Source organism: Ambystoma mexicanum, chromosome 2q (genome assembly GCF_040938575.1).
Source record: "Ambystoma mexicanum isolate Mex_15411 chromosome 2q, UKY_AmexF1_1, whole genome shotgun sequence".
Taxonomy (NCBI): Eukaryota; Metazoa; Chordata; class Amphibia; order Caudata; family Ambystomatidae; genus Ambystoma; species Ambystoma mexicanum.
This window is the reverse complement of record NC_090924.1, coordinates 492616447-492634676: the sequence shown is the minus strand read 5'-3', so window position 1 is coordinate 492634676 and position 18230 is coordinate 492616447. Positions and strand designations below refer to the sequence as shown.

The following is an 18230-nucleotide window of genomic DNA, read 5'->3' as shown; positions in this document are numbered from 1 at the left end:
ACTACACTGTACTTAAGAACCAGCCTGCATCACCTCCTGAGAAGCTAGGCCTTGATTGCTCGTCCATTGCTACCGTACTAGAGAATCTTGGCTGGGTCTTCTGTGCCTCTCTTCTACCATATAGAGAGCAGAAGTACAGACACCCCCCACCGGTCCTTTACAGCTGGTGGCAGCGGTGGGATGCTTATGGTTTTAAGAATCAGTGTATAACCGTGCCACTTACAAAAGATATCTGCACTTTATTAAATTAAGGTTTAGTTGTGTACAAGATAACTGCATTACAAACAATGGAGTCTATTGCAAATGGCAAATTGACTCGGATGAGCTTGGAGGCTCTCCAGAGTGCTTGTGAAGCCAGGAAGTTAGACTTTGTGGATAAGTCTAGGGCTGAGCTGATAGCTGCCCTGGTGGACTACCAGACTGATGGTGAAACTCTTGATGAGGGGGGGAATGCAACCAATGAGGACTCTGCCCCTGGGGTTTCTGCTGAATCTGTTTCTGGGAATGCCGCCATTCCTGCTGCCTCTGTTCCAAACCCCAGCAATTCCTTGGAGCTTGAGTTATTAAGGATGAAATTGGCCTTTGAATACCGCAAGTTGGAAATAGATGCTGAACTTAAGAAAGAGGAGTTGGCTCAACAAGTGGAGCTCAAGAATAGGGATCTTGAACTCAGAAATAAGGACCTTGAACTCAAGAGCCAGGACACTGAATGTCAGAGAATCCAGCTAGAGAAAGCAAGAGTGGAGACTTCAGCTAAAACCAGTGAAAGTGTCAGGTCGCCAGCCACCAAGTTTATGAAAGATTTGGTTGGTGTATTTGTGGAGGGTTCAGATATCCTCCAATGGATTGAAGCGTTTGAAATGGCTTGTGCGATTCATGATGTTGATAAAAGAGATTGGGCTAAGTGTTTGTTAAGCAGAGTGCCTCAAACTGGATATGACTGTATTCTGAAGCTGAGTGTGGAAGAAAGGGGTCAGTGTGAGTGTATGAAGTCTGCTTTGATTGCCAAGTTTGGCAAGATACCTACCCAATACCTTAGAAGGTTCAGGGATTTTAAGAAAAGAGAGAATGTGTCTTGGGTTGACTGGGTGAGTGCTGCGCACATGAACATGATGGGGTGGATCGATGGATACAAGGTTAAGACTTTTGTTGAATTGTCCCACCTCTTGTTTTTTGAGCATTTTTCTGAAGCCTGTTCCACAGAGCTGCGTCAGTATGTGGCTGACCAGAACATTTTGGACCCCTTTAAGCTGGCTAGGTTGGCTGACAAGTGGGTCTCCCACCGGGTGTCCCCTAAGGACTCCAGTGGGAAGGACAAAGACAAAGAAAAGGGGGCCTCTCAGAAAGCTGAGGAGTCCCACAAGCAGTCACAGTCGGGTAAACCTACACCTTCCTCTCCCAAGACCCAAAAATCTAGTGAGGATAAGTCATCTGTGGGTGGGAATAAGAGTAGTGGTCCACCTGCTGCAAAGCAGGCTCCCAGTGGTTCCAGTACCGTACCCCGCACTCCTGGCGCTTGTTGGGACTGTGGGGCTCTGGATCACAAAAGGGGTGACTCCAAGTGTAAAGGTAAGGAACTTGGAGTACAGGCTGTCAGCCTGACCTACCCTTACCCCGTGTCTGAGGTGGAGGCCACTGTCCTCCCCTCCTCTACCGGGATCACATTTGGTGCTCCGGTAGAGATTTCCTTAGTGTCCCTTGGGGCCTAGGACCAGTATGCAGAAGTACTGGCGACTATCCCACAGAACACCCGTAGGTTTTTGAGAAGTGTCCTCTTGAATGGCCAGCCTTCTACTGGTTTGAGAGACACTGGGGCAAGCATGACAGTGGTGGACAGGACCCTGCTCAAGCCAGAGGACTATGTAGGTGCTCCTCTGAGAACCACCAGGTTAGCTGGTGGGCCTCCCAAAGTATCGCCTGTAGCCTTAGTCACACTCATGATTGGAGAAAAGACAGCAAAGCTTCCTGTCCTGGTTCAGGACAATGTCCCTGCTAACATTCTGTTAGGAAATGATCTAGTTGAGTTGGGGTTGATCCCGGATGGTCTTCCCATGACTGCTGCTGCAGTCACTAGGTCACAGGTGACACCGGGTCTGGCTGTGGGTCAGGTACCCGAGCCAAAGGCGAGGCCTAAGGCAAGAAGAAGGAAGACCAAGAAGGCCACCTCTGTGGAGGGAACACCTTCTCTTCCTGCTGTTCCGACAGCACCCATTGGGATCCATGCTCCAGACGGGCTGGGTCCAGTGGAAAACCCAAACTCAACTCCTGTGGGAGAAGAGACAGAAGACTCTCCTGTGGGAGAGGTTCTCACCCCGGAGGATCATCCCGACCTTCAATGCTTGTTAGCTGAAGGAGGACCCTCCTGGGCAGACTTCTGTAAGGGACAGAGAGAGTGCCACTCTCTCGAGGGACTGAGGAAACAGGCCCTGTTCCAGGCACAAGGAGAAGTGCCTAGGACATTCCGGATTTATTGGGAGGGTGTGCTCCTTGTTAGTGAGCCCACTAAGCCTGAACCTAGTGCCCTCAAGAGGTTGGTGGTACCCCAGGTTTACAGGCCCTTCCTACTGCAGTTGGCGCATGAGGTGCCCTTGGCTGGTCATCTTGGGACCAAGAAGACTAAGCAGAGGCTCTCTGCCCATTTCTACTGGCCACGGATGGGAGTAGAGGTGGAGTCCCACTGCAGGACCTGCCCAACTTGTCAGTTGTCTGGCAAGACTGGAGGCAGTGTCATTGCCAGTGGTTGGCACACCATTTGAGAGGGTGGGCATCGACATTGTCGGTCCCCTTGACCCTCCCACTTCGGGTGGACATCGGTTCATCCTGGTCTTGGTAGATCATGCCACCAGGTACCCTGAGGCAATACCCCTTCGGACTGTTACTGCCAAGGTGGTTGCCAGGGCTCTCCTGGGCATTTTCACCCGTGTTGGATTCCCCAAGGAGGTTGTCTCTGACCGAGGATCCAACTTCATGTCTAGTTATATGAAAACCATGTGGAAAGAGTGCGGGGTAACCTACAGGTTCTCCACCTCTTACCACCCCCAGACAAATGGTCTGGTTGAGAGTTTTAATAAAACTCTCAAGGGCATGCTAGGGGCTTTGGAAGAACCCCTAAGGAGGAAATGGGATCTCCTCCTGCCATGCCTGCTGTTTGCTTACAGAGAGGTACCTCAAGAGGGTGTTGGTTTCAGCCCCTTTGAGTTACTCTTTGGACATCCCGTGAGGGGGCCCCTCGCCTTGATCAGAGAAGGCTTGGAAGCCACCCCTCCAGGTCCCGCCAAGCAAGTGGGGGACTATGTGTTAGGCCTCAGACGGAGGATGACACAGATGATGGGTCAGGCAACAGCAAATCTCAAGGCCAGCCAGGAATTGAATAAGTACTGGCATGACCTTAAAGCCTCGCAAGTGGATTGGACTCCGGGACAGGAAATCCTTGTGATGGAGCCTACGAAGCCTAGAGCTTTGGCAGACAAGTGGACTGGACCCTTCAGGATCATCTCCAAGATGGGCGAAGTCAATTATCTGGTTGACATGGGAGCCTCTGGGGTAGCCCCTCAGATATTCCATGTCAACAGGCTCAAGCCTTTCCACCGGCGAGCAGAAGTCTCATGTCTCTTGCTAGCTTCAGGGCAAGAGGATGAGAGTGAGCCCCTTCCTGATTTGCTGCATAGCAACCCTCAGGATGGCTCAGTGGAGGGAGTACATCTCTCTCCGGATTTGACAACAGAGCAACAGAGGGCCTGCAGGGCTTTGCTCCAACAGTATGCCTCTCTGTTTTCACTGACGCCAGGCCTTACACCGTGGTGTAGGCATGAAATTGACACTGGTGACAGTGTGCCTGTCAAAAGCAGGTGCTACCGTATCTCAGATAGCGTCAAGAACCACATCCAGGCTGAGGTCGCCAAGATGTTGGATCTGGGTGTTATTGAACCCTCAACCAGTCTCTGGTCCAGTCCAGTGGTCCTTGTCCCCAAGGCAAGTTCCCAGGCGGGTACCAAAGATTGGAGGTTCTGTGTGGACTACCGAGGAGTCAATGCCGTCACCAAAACTGACGCGCACCCATTGCCCAGGGCTGATGAGCTCGTGGACACCATAGGTGCTGCCAAATTTGTGAGCACCTTTGACCTTACCTCAGGCTATTGGCAAATAGCTCTGACGGACCATGCCAAGGAAAAGACGGCCTTCTCAACACCTGAGGGACTCTACCAGTTTAGGGTCATGCCTTTTGGGTTGAAGAATGCCCTTGCCACCTTCCAGAGATTGGTCAACCATGCGCTCAGTGGGCTGGAAGCCTTTTGTGTGGCTTACTTAGACGACATTGCCGTCTACAGTTCCACCTGGGAAGAGCATTTGACACATCTGGATAAGGTGTTGCAGGCCTTGAAATGGGCTAACCTCACTATCAAGGCCACCAAGTGCCAAATAGCTCAGGGGAAAGTCATGTATCTTGGTCATGAGGTAGGAGGGGGTCAAATACAACCCCTCCCCAGTAAAGTACAGGATGTACATGACTGGGAGACTCCCACTACTCAAACCCAGGCGAGAGCCTTTTTGGGCCTCACTGGATATTATCACAATTTCATGGCGGACTATGGAACCACTGACAGCTCTGACTTCACCCAAACAGCCTAGGAAGGTTAATTGGACTGCAGACTGTCAGAGGGCCTTTGATGGCTTGAAAAAAGTCTTTGTAGGGCACCTGTGTTGTGTACGCCTGACTACAGCCGACCGTTTATCGTCCAGACAGATGCCTGCGATACCGGAATTGGAACTGTCTTGTCCCAGTTAGATGACAAAGGGAGGGAACATCCTATCATATTCATCAGTAGACAACTCAAGGGTAGAGAACTTAGGTGGGCTACTGTTGAAAAGGAATGTTTTAGCACAGTTTGGAGCATTAGGCGTTTTAGGCCCTACCTTACAGGGTCCACCTTCAAGGTCCTAACAGATCATAAGCCCCTAGAGTGGCTTATGCAGATGAAGGGTGAAAACCCAAAACTTCTCAGGTGGTCCATTAGCCTGCAAGGGCTAGACTTCGCCATAGAGCATAGAGCAGGGAAGAGTCATGATAATGCAGATGGCCTTTCCAGAAGGTATGTTGACCGTCTGGATGCGGGTGTCTATCTCGTAGGAGATTAGGCACCCTAACCTCAGTCTGGGGGGTAGGGGGCGACTGTGATGCTGGAAATGCATTGGAGAGACAGGGCCTCCATATCCTTGTCCTTTACTGCTTTTTATCATGTGTTCTGTTGTGTTTTCCATGCAGGAGTTCATGTTGGACTCCTGGCGGTGCAGCTCTCTCTTTTGATTTGGTGTACAGACCCATGGGATTCGCTTATGGCACCCATGGGCGGGGGTACAACCCTGTGCCCCTAGTGTATGTTTTTGGGCACCTGTGTGTGGCCCACAGAGCAGGGTATGGGCTGGTGGCAGCTCCATGCTGAATTTGACAGGTGCTCTGGGTGTCCTCCATTTTGGGATACCCAGGCCCTGCCATTGGGATCAGTTGATTCCTGATAGGAAACAAGATGGCCCCTGTGGCCTCTTGCTTTCTATAGCCTGTTACCTTGTTTCCCAAAGTCCTGGGAAGCCCTGACTCTGTCCCTTCCCCCTGACTGGCCAATGGGTGGAAGTTCCATATATGGTGTTGTTGTGAAGGCCCAGCTAGACTGACTGGAGCCTTCCCAGTGACTGTATGTTGTGGGTACCTCCTGTGGGTGGGACCTGGGTGAATGGAGTGTGTGACCAATATACACTCCTTGTTGTGGTTGTCTGGTTTCTGGCATGAGAGACAAAGACTGAGACAGCCCTGCCCGGAACTGGCCTGAATGCAGTGTGTAGTGTTGAATGGCTGGGTACTTGTCCCAATCCACATTCCTTGTTGTGAGTGTCTGAAAGGGAGGAGTGTGGCCTGAATGCACTGTGTGCCTGATTGGCTGACTGACTGCATGAATGCCCTTCTGTATGATTGGCTGCTGAGTGTGTGCCAGCAGTGTGGATGAGAGACAGAATAGTATATCTGGGAACCTCTCACCACTGGTAGTTGTTCAGAAGCGTTCTGGAGCTGAGTCTCCACTCTAGGAGTAACTGGAACTGCTGATCCTCGACGTCCAGCTGGAAGAAGAAGACTTGCTGCTGCATTTGCTTCGACCGATCCGAAGGCTGCCGAAATCGTCGAAGACTGACCCGAGAGAGGACCTGATAAGGCGCCCTCTTCCCGTGCTCCGAGGGACCATCGAGCACCGCTCCATCTTCGCCGAAGCGCCCTGGAAGACAGACCCTCGAAAGGCTGCCGACCCGAGACGGGATCGCCGAGGAGATCGAAGTGAAGCACCCGGACATCGACGCCGTCGAAGTCCATTGCCGTCGACCAGGGTTCGCAGGTTTGTGTAACCGCTGGAGGCCCATCGAAGTTGTGTTGCCCAGCCGTGGGAACCACTTGACGCCGTGCCGCCGACGACCGGAGCCGTCCGCTCCTTTGCCTAAGAACATTCGAATCGAAGGACTCCCTCGTCCGCACCGTCGACCGCTTTATCCTGCCGGAGAAATTCGAGGACGACCAACGCGCCGAGGAGAAACCTGCCGGTGGGTTTCCCGCCACCCGAGACTCGAACGACTCGACGCCCTTGCTGGGCCTCCGTCTCCACAATCTTTGCGGTCCAGAACTATTGTCACTGAGGTGCCCCGTACGCCTCTGCCTTGCAGGACGCCGACGCTCCGACGCGCACCGCTCGGACGAAGCTGCCGCCTCATCGACGCCGTTCTACCCTGTTTGTCGACGGACGTTCGACGCCCCGTGTCTCCCGCTTGAAAGGGAAGGCATTCAAGAAGGGCCGTCGATTCCCCGCCGCCGAACGCCGGGTTCCTCAACGCTTCTCGACGCCTCTCGACGATCCGTGACTCCTGCTTGAAAGGGGGTCGCTCAAGAAGGATCTGTCGACGCCTCTTCGAAGAACTTGACTCCACCAGGTACATTGGGGGGGTAAAAACATTATAGGAGGGAATAAGACTTGCAGAACAATATATGGACTGGGCTTGTGCTATATATTTATTTTACAGGTTGCCCAGGTGGGGGGATCTCCACACAGAACTGTGTCTAGTGATAGGGGCCAGTATTCTGCCTATTGCTCAACCATCTTATTTTCCCTCCTCTCTCTATTGCTGGTTTCACTCTATTGATTTGTGTGACATTGTTACCGTATTGTTGATGCACTTTAATGAGATCTAATACAAAGGGTGGTACCACTTTAGAATTGTATATATTTGCCATTGTTGATTTTCCAAAGTACAAAGTGAGTTATTATGATAAGTGTACATAACCTTGAATATTGATTATATAAGGACTGTGTTCTAACCAATACATTGTGCGGACATTACTTTGTGTGGGCTTGGGGACTACACTGTACTTAAGAACCAGCCTGCATCACCTCCTGAGAAGCTAGGCCTTGATTGCTCGTCCATTGCTACCGTACTAGAAAATCTTGGCTGGGGTCTTCTGTGCCTCTCTTCTACCATATAGAGAGCAGAAGTACAGACACCCCCCACCGGTCCTTTACAGAGTGACACCCTGATTATTTGACAATCTAAGTTGATCCTGATGAACACCCTCCTCTGTTAGGTGACCTTCGTGAGTAGACGCTACTATTGCACCATGTATGCCTGTAACAAGTAAGATTGCTTTCAGCGCCACGATGCCCCTGGGCAGATGTGCGCTATACAAATCCAAATAAATAAAAATTGCGGAGGTCACTTTTATCAAAGGAATTAGCACTGGTGGTTTTGTGAATATTGATTGATCATTCGATCTTGTCTCCCCCGCAGATTTCATTGCTGGCTCTAAACACAAGCATTTCTGCGGCAAAGATCTTGCCATGCTATTTTGTTTACACGTCTCGTCATTAACAGCCTTTTTTGTGCATGTTTGATGGGGATTTACACGCATCCATTTACCAAACTCCAGCACAGCAGTAATAAGGTCAGCTTTGTGAGAGAATTTGGTCTCAGCAAACATGCTTAGCCTGTTTTGCCATTTCGCAGATACCTCTGCTTCCGCATCTAAGCGTTTTGAAGTACGGTCAGCTAGTGACTCTAGGGCCGTAATCTTCACATTTACTGCCGCTAACAAAGCATTTTGGTCCTTCATATCATCATGAATTGCTTCCTACAACTTCATGAAAGGAATCATTGCTGTTGATGTGGCAGCCAGGACATTATTGTAAATCTGGAGGCCTGCGGCTTCTGAGAGATGTTGTTTGTTTAAGAGCTCTGTTTCACGATCTTCGTTTAAAGGTGAAGAATGGGCGCATTGATGAATTCGAAGTCTCGCACCCTTCACACCATACATTGCGCTACTATGCACAGAAATTTTAGGAGTAGCGTCCAGCCCCTTCTGAGCTTCACCAGTCTTCGATGAGGCAACAAATTTAGTATTCAAAGGAGTACTAGTCAAGGCAGCAGGGGTTGGTCCGGCATTGATTGCAGAGGAAATCTGTTTCCTTATACATCCGGGAGTTGAAGCTGTCAGAAGGGCACAGTGACCCCCGTCGGCGTTGCAATTGCCACGCAATCCTGCAAATTTCTGTGATAGACAATTCCACTGGTGCCTATTAGAGTTTGTTTTAACTGTAGGAAGTCAGATTTTAAGCTTTCAGCCAGTCGCGCCTGCTTTGCCACTGCATCTGCAAAATTGAAGCGCATGTTCTTCTCAATAATACTGTCGTAATACATTTCGGGAACGGAGCATGTCATCACATAAAGGAACATTTGTTGTAAAAAAGGTTTCTTGATCTTTCAACGTGAGTCATTAGCCAGCTTAGCATCAGATTGCATGATGTTTAAAACTGGTCCGTTGTACACCATATCATCTTTGTTATTCACCTTTGTGCAAGCATTAAAAAACTGCTCACTGCATATCTCAGGTGTCGGACATGCAGTTAGTATATTGCAAATACTCGCCTCTGTGCAATGTGCTTGATGATCAAATCGATTTGCAAGGGGGGATTCCGGCATGTTATGCGCATTGACATTGGGGTTCTCAGCACTCCAGCACTAAGACTCGTCGTCTGACTTGTTATCCTCCCGTGGTTGGGGACGGAGGTTCTGTACCAACCCCTGTAATTAAGTCCTGAGACTTTCACAAACTCAAGTTTGTCTGGTTGCACCTATCTGTCTTCACCAACTGTTTCATTGGATCTGTACTGATCCTATGTTTTGCTTTGCAGCCAGTGGGTTCCAGAGCAGCCACCCATCTTTCAAAAAGTCAATAGACCTCTCAGTCTGGCCCTTTGTACTCCTGAGAGTTACATTGGTCGGAAGAATTTGTCCACTACACGACAGGTTCAACTTTCCACCAATACAGATCCATAGGAAGATCTGACAATTTTATACTCGCATCCAAAAACGTAAGCTGTCCAAATGAGCATGTATGGTTCATGTTTACAAACATTTTAATGTTAGGGTGAATATTGTGAACCATGATGTGAGCACCAAGCCATGCATCAGTTATGAATTTAGAGATTCACACATACAATCCTTTTATCACAGACTTGTTTATCAAATGTATTGGTCTGTGATCACTGTTATAGTTCTGAAATGCTCTGTGATTTAATGCAAAGCATACAGGAATCCTCAGTGGTGCTATTTGAACCCTTTCCTACTATCAGAGAGGTATTTTGAAAGATTACAATAAGAATGTGGAATGACAACCTATCAGAAAATAATTCATATGGTTAGTCCGGTATTGGCCCTTGCAAAATACAAGTGAGGTGGTACGAACGGAACACCAGTAACACAGGGCCAGGTCAGCGGGCACTCAGGCCCCGGTAGGCTGTTCAACCACAGTGTGCCAGTATAGACAGTTCGAAACTGCATTCAGGCAATGCCTTCCCTAAGAGCAGGTGACAGAAAAAACTTTTACTTGGGCAGCAACAGCTGTATTTTCACATTTGAATTCTTCTGTAAAGTACTTGAATTACAACGCAATGAAACCAGCTTCATTTATATAGATTTTTTTAAATTCATATTGAGGAAGGGCTTTGTCACACGACAGAGGTGTAGTTTGGGAGTGACGTGTGCCAGTGATGGGGGTGGGGGGGCGCATTCTGATGTTTCGCCCTGGGCACCAAGTTGGCTAGAAACTGCCCTGTGTATGCCCCCTACGGGTGCCTTAGCCTTCTTTCCTTTCTTCGCAAGGGGAAGGAGGGGGCCAACCATCATGTTGAAATGGACCCTAGCAATTCTTCAGTTGCGCCTGCATCTATGTATCTGCAGGTACAACTCAAGCCTCAAGGCCATGTCTCTGTCTCCTCTGACAAACGCCGGGCATGCGAGGCTGTAACTGGTTTTCTGACCTGAGAACGGAAACCCAGGAACACATGGCCCAGTGTCAAAGCAACCCCCAACTCCCCAGTAACCTACGTCCAAGGCTTTCAGTGGTACGGTAGACTTCTCTGTATCTAGCGAGCTGAGCGTCACCTTGCCTGACTCAAGAAGAGCAGCATAACCAAGACCTTAAGCAGCGCACTCCTTTACAGCGTTAAACACAGTGCGGGGCAACTGGTGGGCATCTTTAGAGAAGGGCACCATAGCAATATTGCTCTAGTCACGTGCCCCACACGTCAAGTTACAGCGCTGCTTGTGCAAGTCTGCGCATCCAAGGGGCGGTGTTTGGGATGCACCGATACGAATTACGAGCAGCGGAGTCGTGTGCCCGGGCTATGTATGCAGTCTGCCAAGAGAGGCGTTGCACAGCCTGAAGCGGTTTCCGAGAGGTGCGGCACGCCAGTAGAGAAGCAGAAGCTGAATAAAATGCTCACGCGCTTCGCTGCACAGTAAGTACATTATCGAAAGGGGCTGAAGACAGACTGTAAGGGCTTCTGATGAGGCTGTTAGAGGTGGTCCGAAGGGGCTTAGATGGATGAAAGTGGGGTTACGAGGGACTCTTAGCACTGTCTGTGCTTGTAAGGGGCATTAAGGGTCAGCAGAAGGGGAGAGGGCGATGACTGATCGTGCGGGTTTTAAGAGGGCTAAGGACTGTCCCTGGGGTATAAGAAACTGTAAGGTTTATCGGAACAGCACCGAGGCAGGCCAGGTTGCATGAGTCTACATTGGGGATGGAAGTCATTCAGAGGGAGTCTCCCTCCGTAAATGGCGATTGGGCCGGCTCTCGCCGGATCCGAGATCCGACACCAGATGTGCAGCCGGATCTCGTGATCCTGCCAGAGTCAGCGCTGGGTGGAAAAAAAAGAAAGCTCCCGCTAGCAAACTGTAACTTCCTCTGGTGACCCGTGCAACGAACGGTTCACAAGAGGAAGTTACAGTCCTCAGCCACGACCCTATTTATTTATGCACTATTTGTCTGCTACATGGACCCGGATTATTTATTTACCTGTATCCAACAAACATTGCATAAATAAATATACAGGTATCCAACAAACATTGCATGAGTACATAAATACCCCTATTAACATAGAAACTATCCCACACAATGCAGCCACCCAACTGCTTTCAGTGGGGAGCTGCACGAGCTGTGCTGGGTGTGGTTAAAGTAAAAGAAAACGTTGCTTATGGCAAACAGAAATCACCCTGTTTCAATAGTACCCAAGGGAGAGTTTATTTATTTATTATTATTTTTTTTATAAAATGGGATGAAAATTGTACATTTTAAAGAATATTAACACTGGTCAAAACCATTATCTGCATCGTGAAGTAACTCCTCGCCAGTGCCATGGAAGTGGTTTAAAGTGGAATTGATATATAGTTTAGAAAAGAAACAGCATGAAAGAAATGGCGCCGTTTTAAACTATTATTTTGGACATCGCCTTAGATCGGAGGTCAATTGCCAGCTCCACCCACCCTGGCCCTTGCGGGATCCCCACCAATTATTTTCCTTTTCCACCACTGGAGGGAGGGTGTTGGAGGGAGGCTATATAATCAAATGCCTTTGGACAGACTCACACTGGCCTACAGGAAACGGGGCATAGGATTGGGAATTGTAGCACACCATAATGAACGACGGGGTAAGGGATATGTGCCAAAACTGAGGGGGTTCGATAAGGTATCGACACTTATCAACTCCACTGAAAAACAAATTCTTCTGCATATACTTCTCCAACTCTGAAATTAATGCAACCATACCTCTACAGCAAAATAAACCGCACAGACTTCACTACTCCACAACAATGAAACAAACCATACATAGCCTTGCACAATGGCGCTCAGTGAATGGTGTAAACCGAAATGAAGCTGCCAGCAGCACATCACACCTCTTTACTCCTGCTCAGTCCTACTAACTTACCTCCACATACCCTCTTGCATTACAGATCTGCCAGAGCGACAAGGGACCACACAGGTGTTGATAGTGTGCAGTAGAAAAAAACTTTAACATAACATTGCCAAACGTTAAGCCCAACATGCTAATGCATGCCATTTTTTTAATTAAAAGTGGGTCCGTCTTTCATGATTTACTTCACTATGCCGCTAGTAGTGTTGCCCGGTGGTACTGAACAACTGTTCTTTAACATGTGCCATTTGCAGCACGTTTTACCAAACCGTATGCTCCCACTGTCTTGTGTACCACAAACAGTCTGTCACAAAAGGAATATATTTGCGACTGTGGGACACTTTTTTTCATTGGTGCCAGAGTATGAAACTACCGCTGGACAGCAATGCGTTCTAAATGGTGTGAGACTAAGCAGTTTTGATCAGGTCCAAAGGCAACACTTAACAGTATGGCTGGTACTTTAATTTGGTTGATGCATGGAGAACTATGAACCCAGCTGATAAAGAATTCTCCTTTTATTCCCCGGTACATGATTCGTATTCAAGGATAGATTTGTTTTTAATTACAAACTCATTGAGCAGATTGTAAATGCAAACATTAAGGAGAGGGGAATCTCTGATCACACTCTAGTTTCTCTAGGAATCAATTTGGATGTAGGAAAGTTGAATTTTAAATAGGTGGTGAAAAACTGGTGTTGGGTGATCAGAAGTTGGTTGGTGCACTTTGTTCATTTGTTGGGTTTTTCTTTGCAGAGAATCACGGTTCGGCTGATCCGTTAGTAGTTTGGGACAGTTAAAGTCACAATGAGAGGTGAACTGATTAGTCATACGAGGCACATGAGGAAGGTCGGGTTGGCAAAGATTGGACCATTGGAAAATGGGCTTCTGGGACTCCAACCTAGATATGCGCTATCTTGTGATCGAAGGTACAGGCTGGAAATGCAAAGGGTGTCTGATTCTTTGATGGTGGTGCTTAATACTCCGATGGAAAGTTAACTCTTCTTCCAAACGAATAATTATTGGGAGAGTGGGGATACATGTAGCATGTTCTTGGCGAATAAACTGAAGGGTATGGCAGAGAGAACCCTTATAAAAAGTGTGGAAAATGATCAGGGGGCTTTGTTGATGAAGAATGCTGACATTCACTTTTGTTCCTTTTACGAGGCTCTATATAAGGAGGATAGCTTCCCATTGCAGCATGAATTAGATGCCCTCTTTTGGACAATTAATATCCCCAGGCCTCCTCCTTACAGTAAAAATGCCTTGTAGGTTGATATTACAGAGGTGGAGGTTACAACTGCTATTTCTCAGCTTCAGTCTGGTAAGTCTAGATGGTTTTATGGGGGAGTTTGATGAGGTTTTTCAAACTCAATTGACACCTTCATTGTGTGAGCTGTGTCATTTCTTGCTGTGGAATGATGCCCTTCTATGCAAGAGGCGCTTATCAATTTAATCATACAGCCTGGTAAAGACCACACGAAATGTGGTCATTTCTGTCTTATATCGTTGCTTAATGTTGATCTGAAGCTATTCACAAAGGTTCTGACGAACAGGCTGGACAAGTGTATTGGGCGATCATTCATCGGACGCAGTCTGAATTTATGCACAAAAATTTTGATAAGATAATATTCGGACATTCATTGATGTTTGGGACTGCATGGGGGATCTACCTGCGATGGTGTTTTTAGATGCTGAGAAAGCTTTCGACAGGGTAAACAGATCTTGTTTGGAACGCACAATGAGGGTGATGGGTTTTGGAGATGTGTTTTTGGGGGATATACGTTGTTAGCATGTTGGGCCGAGGGCCAAGTTTTGGTTGAATGGAGTTCTCTTGAGGCCAGAGGCCAGTTGCCAGTTCTCAACTGGCAATGAGTGATGGGTTTACCCACTCCGATTAAACCGTCGATTATATGGAATCAGTGGACACCTATTTAAAAAATACCTGTAGGCCTTTGGAGGCTCAGCATATGCAGCATTGTTAGGGGGAATTCTCATAAATGGCTGATTTCCCTTACCTAAAGAGTCCCCCAGCAGCTTTGCTGGATTTCTAGGATTTATTTTTTCCACCTGGTAAGAGTGTGAGCCTTTTTCCCACTCTTGCATGTGTTTTGCTGTGTGTATTTTCACTGTTTGTGTGATCTTGGGCACTGGAGCCTCACCTACTCCAGAGCACCACTTTTTTGTGTGTGTTACACAACACCTTCAGTGCAGTGACAGGGTTGTCTTTGAGACTTCCCAATGACTCAATTTTTCGGGGGCTGGTTACTGTCCCCCAGAAACAGGTAAAGTTGCCATTACCTTTATATAGTCACTTTTTAAAATGCAGACCCAGTACACTCCATCTTATATGGAGTACTGGAAAGGGTTTATTCTGACCCCTTTTTGTCTGTGCCTCTTGGAGCCTTGTGTCGCCCCATTAACTTTAAGACTTGGCTGGTGGCAGTGGTATCTACCCTAAAGTTTCTACCGCGATTATATTATATTATATAAACATGGTATTGTTTTAGGCTATTATATTAGCCTCAAACCTAAACCCGCTTGACCAAATACTTTCTTTTTGATCCGGCTGGGTTTATTCGCTATTTCTTTTTGTTAGTCTTTCTCGTGTTTTTCTCTGCGCGCCAAACCGGGGATGATTCCTTTGTTCGCTGTCTTTTCACGGGCTTCTGCACAGAAGCCCTCCTTAAGGCACCTGATAGTCTAGGTAGGCAGGATGTGAGGGAGAGATCTTCGGACCCCTGCCATGGGTTGCCTTGTTAACCCAAGTCACACTCTGTCTGATTGGCTAAGGGGACTGGCCAGGTGGTATGAATGGGGGGAAAACTGGAAAAAAAAGCAGGTCTCTGGGACTGGAAGAGCAGAGTCGCCACTGGAACGAAAGAACCAACAAGGAACTGGAAGAAGAGGACCCCTACCACGACTGAACCACCCAGTGAAGCCCTGCTGCAGGTCCGAATCCGACGACAGAGAAGATCCTCCAGTAAACCTCTTCCCTTGAGCTGGTGGGACCAACCAGTTTGCCCAAACTGTAAGCCAGGGCCCCTCCTCTGGTCACATTCGCTGTACAGAGCTACTGTGGGCCGGATAGCCTGGAAGGTCGGACCCTGCTTGGGTTTTAAGTAGTGCACCTTTTTATTCCTTGTTTTGCTCTGCTGCTGGCTTCTCCCCTGGGTGGCGCAGGACCCTCCAGTCTTCCTACTTAGTGTCAGTCCGACAGTTGCTTCAGGAACTGTGAGCCTGCAGGAACCACTGGAACGTCCGCCTCAGCTACAGCTCCCTCTCCGGTTTAAAGTACTGTGCAAATCCGGTTGTCCGTTTCGCTCAGCCGCGGTGAAAGTGTTTGAAATCTTTCTCCAATCCGAGGGTTTGTCCTTCTCTTCTCTTTAACTTTTCTACCAGCCAACCTCGTCCGGAATCTCTGCCACGAACTTTACCGCCAACTACACTGAACCTATTATCTTGAGCAAAAGAATTTTGAACCATTGACTTTGGCCCTAAGCCTTTTCTATCTGATTTTAACATTGTAGTCTCTCTCGTTCAATTGCCCTGCTTACTTACCTGTTGGTGTTGCCTAATTTCTAATAACTTTGTCTTTCCCTCCCTTTTTTAAATTGCTGGAGTGCCATTTTGCTCCCACTTTATTTTGTGAGCTTAACTTGCCTGGAATTTAAGGGAAGTGGTATGGTGTATTTATGATTGTGATTTTTAACTTGCTTATAATAGTGATATGTTATACAACTGTTGAGTAAATAAATATATATTCTTTTACTTAGAAACCTTGAGTCAGTGTTTGCCTGAACCACAGTAAATGCTGTCCCTTGTCTAACTATTTGTACTGCTCACTTACTCTTGAGATAAATCTGGCTGCTCCACTACTGCTACCACGATAACTGTGTAGTACAGGCTTGTACCAAAGGTGAAATTGTACTGTCACGTGTAGTCTTAATTGTGTGTAGTGTTCCCAAAGGGTACTGCATATAATTGTGCCCAACGGGCATCAAGAAAAAAAGCCATGCCGCTGAACATGCTCTGTGTAGACAGTCAGAATATTTGCAGGGATAAAACCGTCCCCTCCTTCAGGTGAGTCGTGTAATGACAATGTGTGTATGCAGGGATAAAACCGTCCCCTCCTTCAGGTGAGTCGTGTACTGACAATGTGTGTATGCAGAAGTGAGATGTAGGATGGCTGCCAATTTTGAAAGCGAAGAAAATATAGTGCTCCATCATATTCATTTTTACACGAGAAGTCAGGGTCAAGTAGAGCCTGTAGATGACTGTTGCAAGGATATATAACGTCCAATTTTTGTCAAAAGAGCTTACAAGGGGTAACAATTCAAGTTGCAAGCTACTACCCAGCCATACAAAAACTCACTCGCCACCTTAATTCTAAACATACACACAGCACACAATTTCTTATTCGCTAAGAGTCAAACATCACTAACCAATGGCTGGTGGCGAGTGCACATTTTGCACCATGACTTAAGACAAGGCGACAGACTTGCTGACAGTACATATCAACAACAAAAAGGCACAAGATGAGTACTAGAGAAAGAGTTGTTATTGGACAAAGCTATACAAGTAGCAAGAGCCACAAGAGAAACCACTTATTGATGGAGAGAACATTTAAATATACAGAGTATCACAAGAAATCAGCCTGTTCAAATGAAAAATAAACACGAAAGAGATAATAGAAACAGATACTCTGAGATGGAACCATGAGTTCCAATACAAGGAATGAGATGCTATAGGTGCAGCAGCTAGTGGCATTTGGAGATTGACCCTTTATGTCCAAGCAGACACAAAGTCTGCGCTGTTCGTGGCAAGGCGGGGTACTTTGCTTATAGTGTGTAGGCAAATGAACAAGAAAATTACAAGCATCGACCTGACACATTTTGAAAAGAAATAAATATCTTCCAAGTAAAAGTGTCTAACGATACTTATGGCCAACTGCACGAGTTGTAGAAGCCCTAAATTGCACTGTGAGTTATGGATAGATGCGTAGAGATTGAACTAATGGGCAACTCGGCATCAGATCTGACCATCATACATGTCGACACATACAAGTAAATGGTCAAACAAGGTAAAAGTGCAAGTGCAGGAGTGAATGTAGAACCCACAGCATATTGCGTGTTCAAGATTGAACTTGTACGGTACAAAAAATGCTGCGTAGAATTCACATGAAGAAAAGTAATCACAAAGGTATACTTTACAAAGGATGGCCTAGCTGTACTAGCTTAGGATCACCAGGCAAAATTAGAAACACTCCATACGGCTATCGAAGTCTGTTTTTTAGATGAAGACAGATTCCTTTTAAGAAAATCTGTTCAATGAATGCAGAACATTGTTTTCCTATTGTTTGGGCTATTCATATCAAACTAAAGTCTAGTGCCATGCCCCTCAAGCATATAGTCCACCCCACTTCCTGTGCCAGCTGCAGCCAGACCAGCACTGCTGGAACAACTGAAGGAAAGGCACAATTGAACCGTTCGAGGCATCAGAATTTCTCAGACCAGTGGGCTTGATTTAAGAAAACAACATGGAAGAAACTTTTTTTGTCGACCTTCTCAATGTTAACCAAGATAGTGACAAGACAGTTATCCATTACTGAGTATTGCCTCATGCATTCTCATGCTGCAAGATGGCAGTACTTTCTTGAAGCAGGACATGTGTGATGCATACCACCAGGTTCTGATACATTACTAGTTTAGGCATCTCGCTGAGTTAATAACTCCCTACGGAACTCTCCAATACACACAAATGCTATTCGGACTGTCGTCTGCATAGCCTCTACGCTAATGGAAAGGATAATAAATGGGCCTGACAACATTCTCTAATTTCAAGGTGACAGTTTACAGAAAGAATGCCTCAGATCGTGACTCTGCCTTAAATGTGCTCCTTCAACTCCAGAAAGAGAAATGTGTATTTACATCAAAGGCAGCAGAATATCTAGGCTG

The 18230-nt window shown here is 47.2% G+C and overlaps 1 protein-coding gene across 3 annotated transcripts in view; it reads left to right on the top strand.

The window, feature by feature from the left end:
- CHST12 (carbohydrate sulfotransferase 12) overlaps nt 1-18230 on the top strand; it is a 279003-nt gene that overhangs the window by 12466 nt on the left and 248307 nt on the right. The window contains exon 1 of one of the 3 annotated variants that reach the window (XM_069647612.1): nt 10621-10826. The exons of 1 other annotated variant lie outside the window; for it this stretch is intronic. The gene's annotated coding sequence lies outside the window, so the exon portion shown is untranslated. Of the gene's footprint in view, nt 1-10620; nt 10827-18230 lie in introns of those variants that run through there. One more of the 3 variants, XM_069647613.1, reaches the window with a different exon arrangement.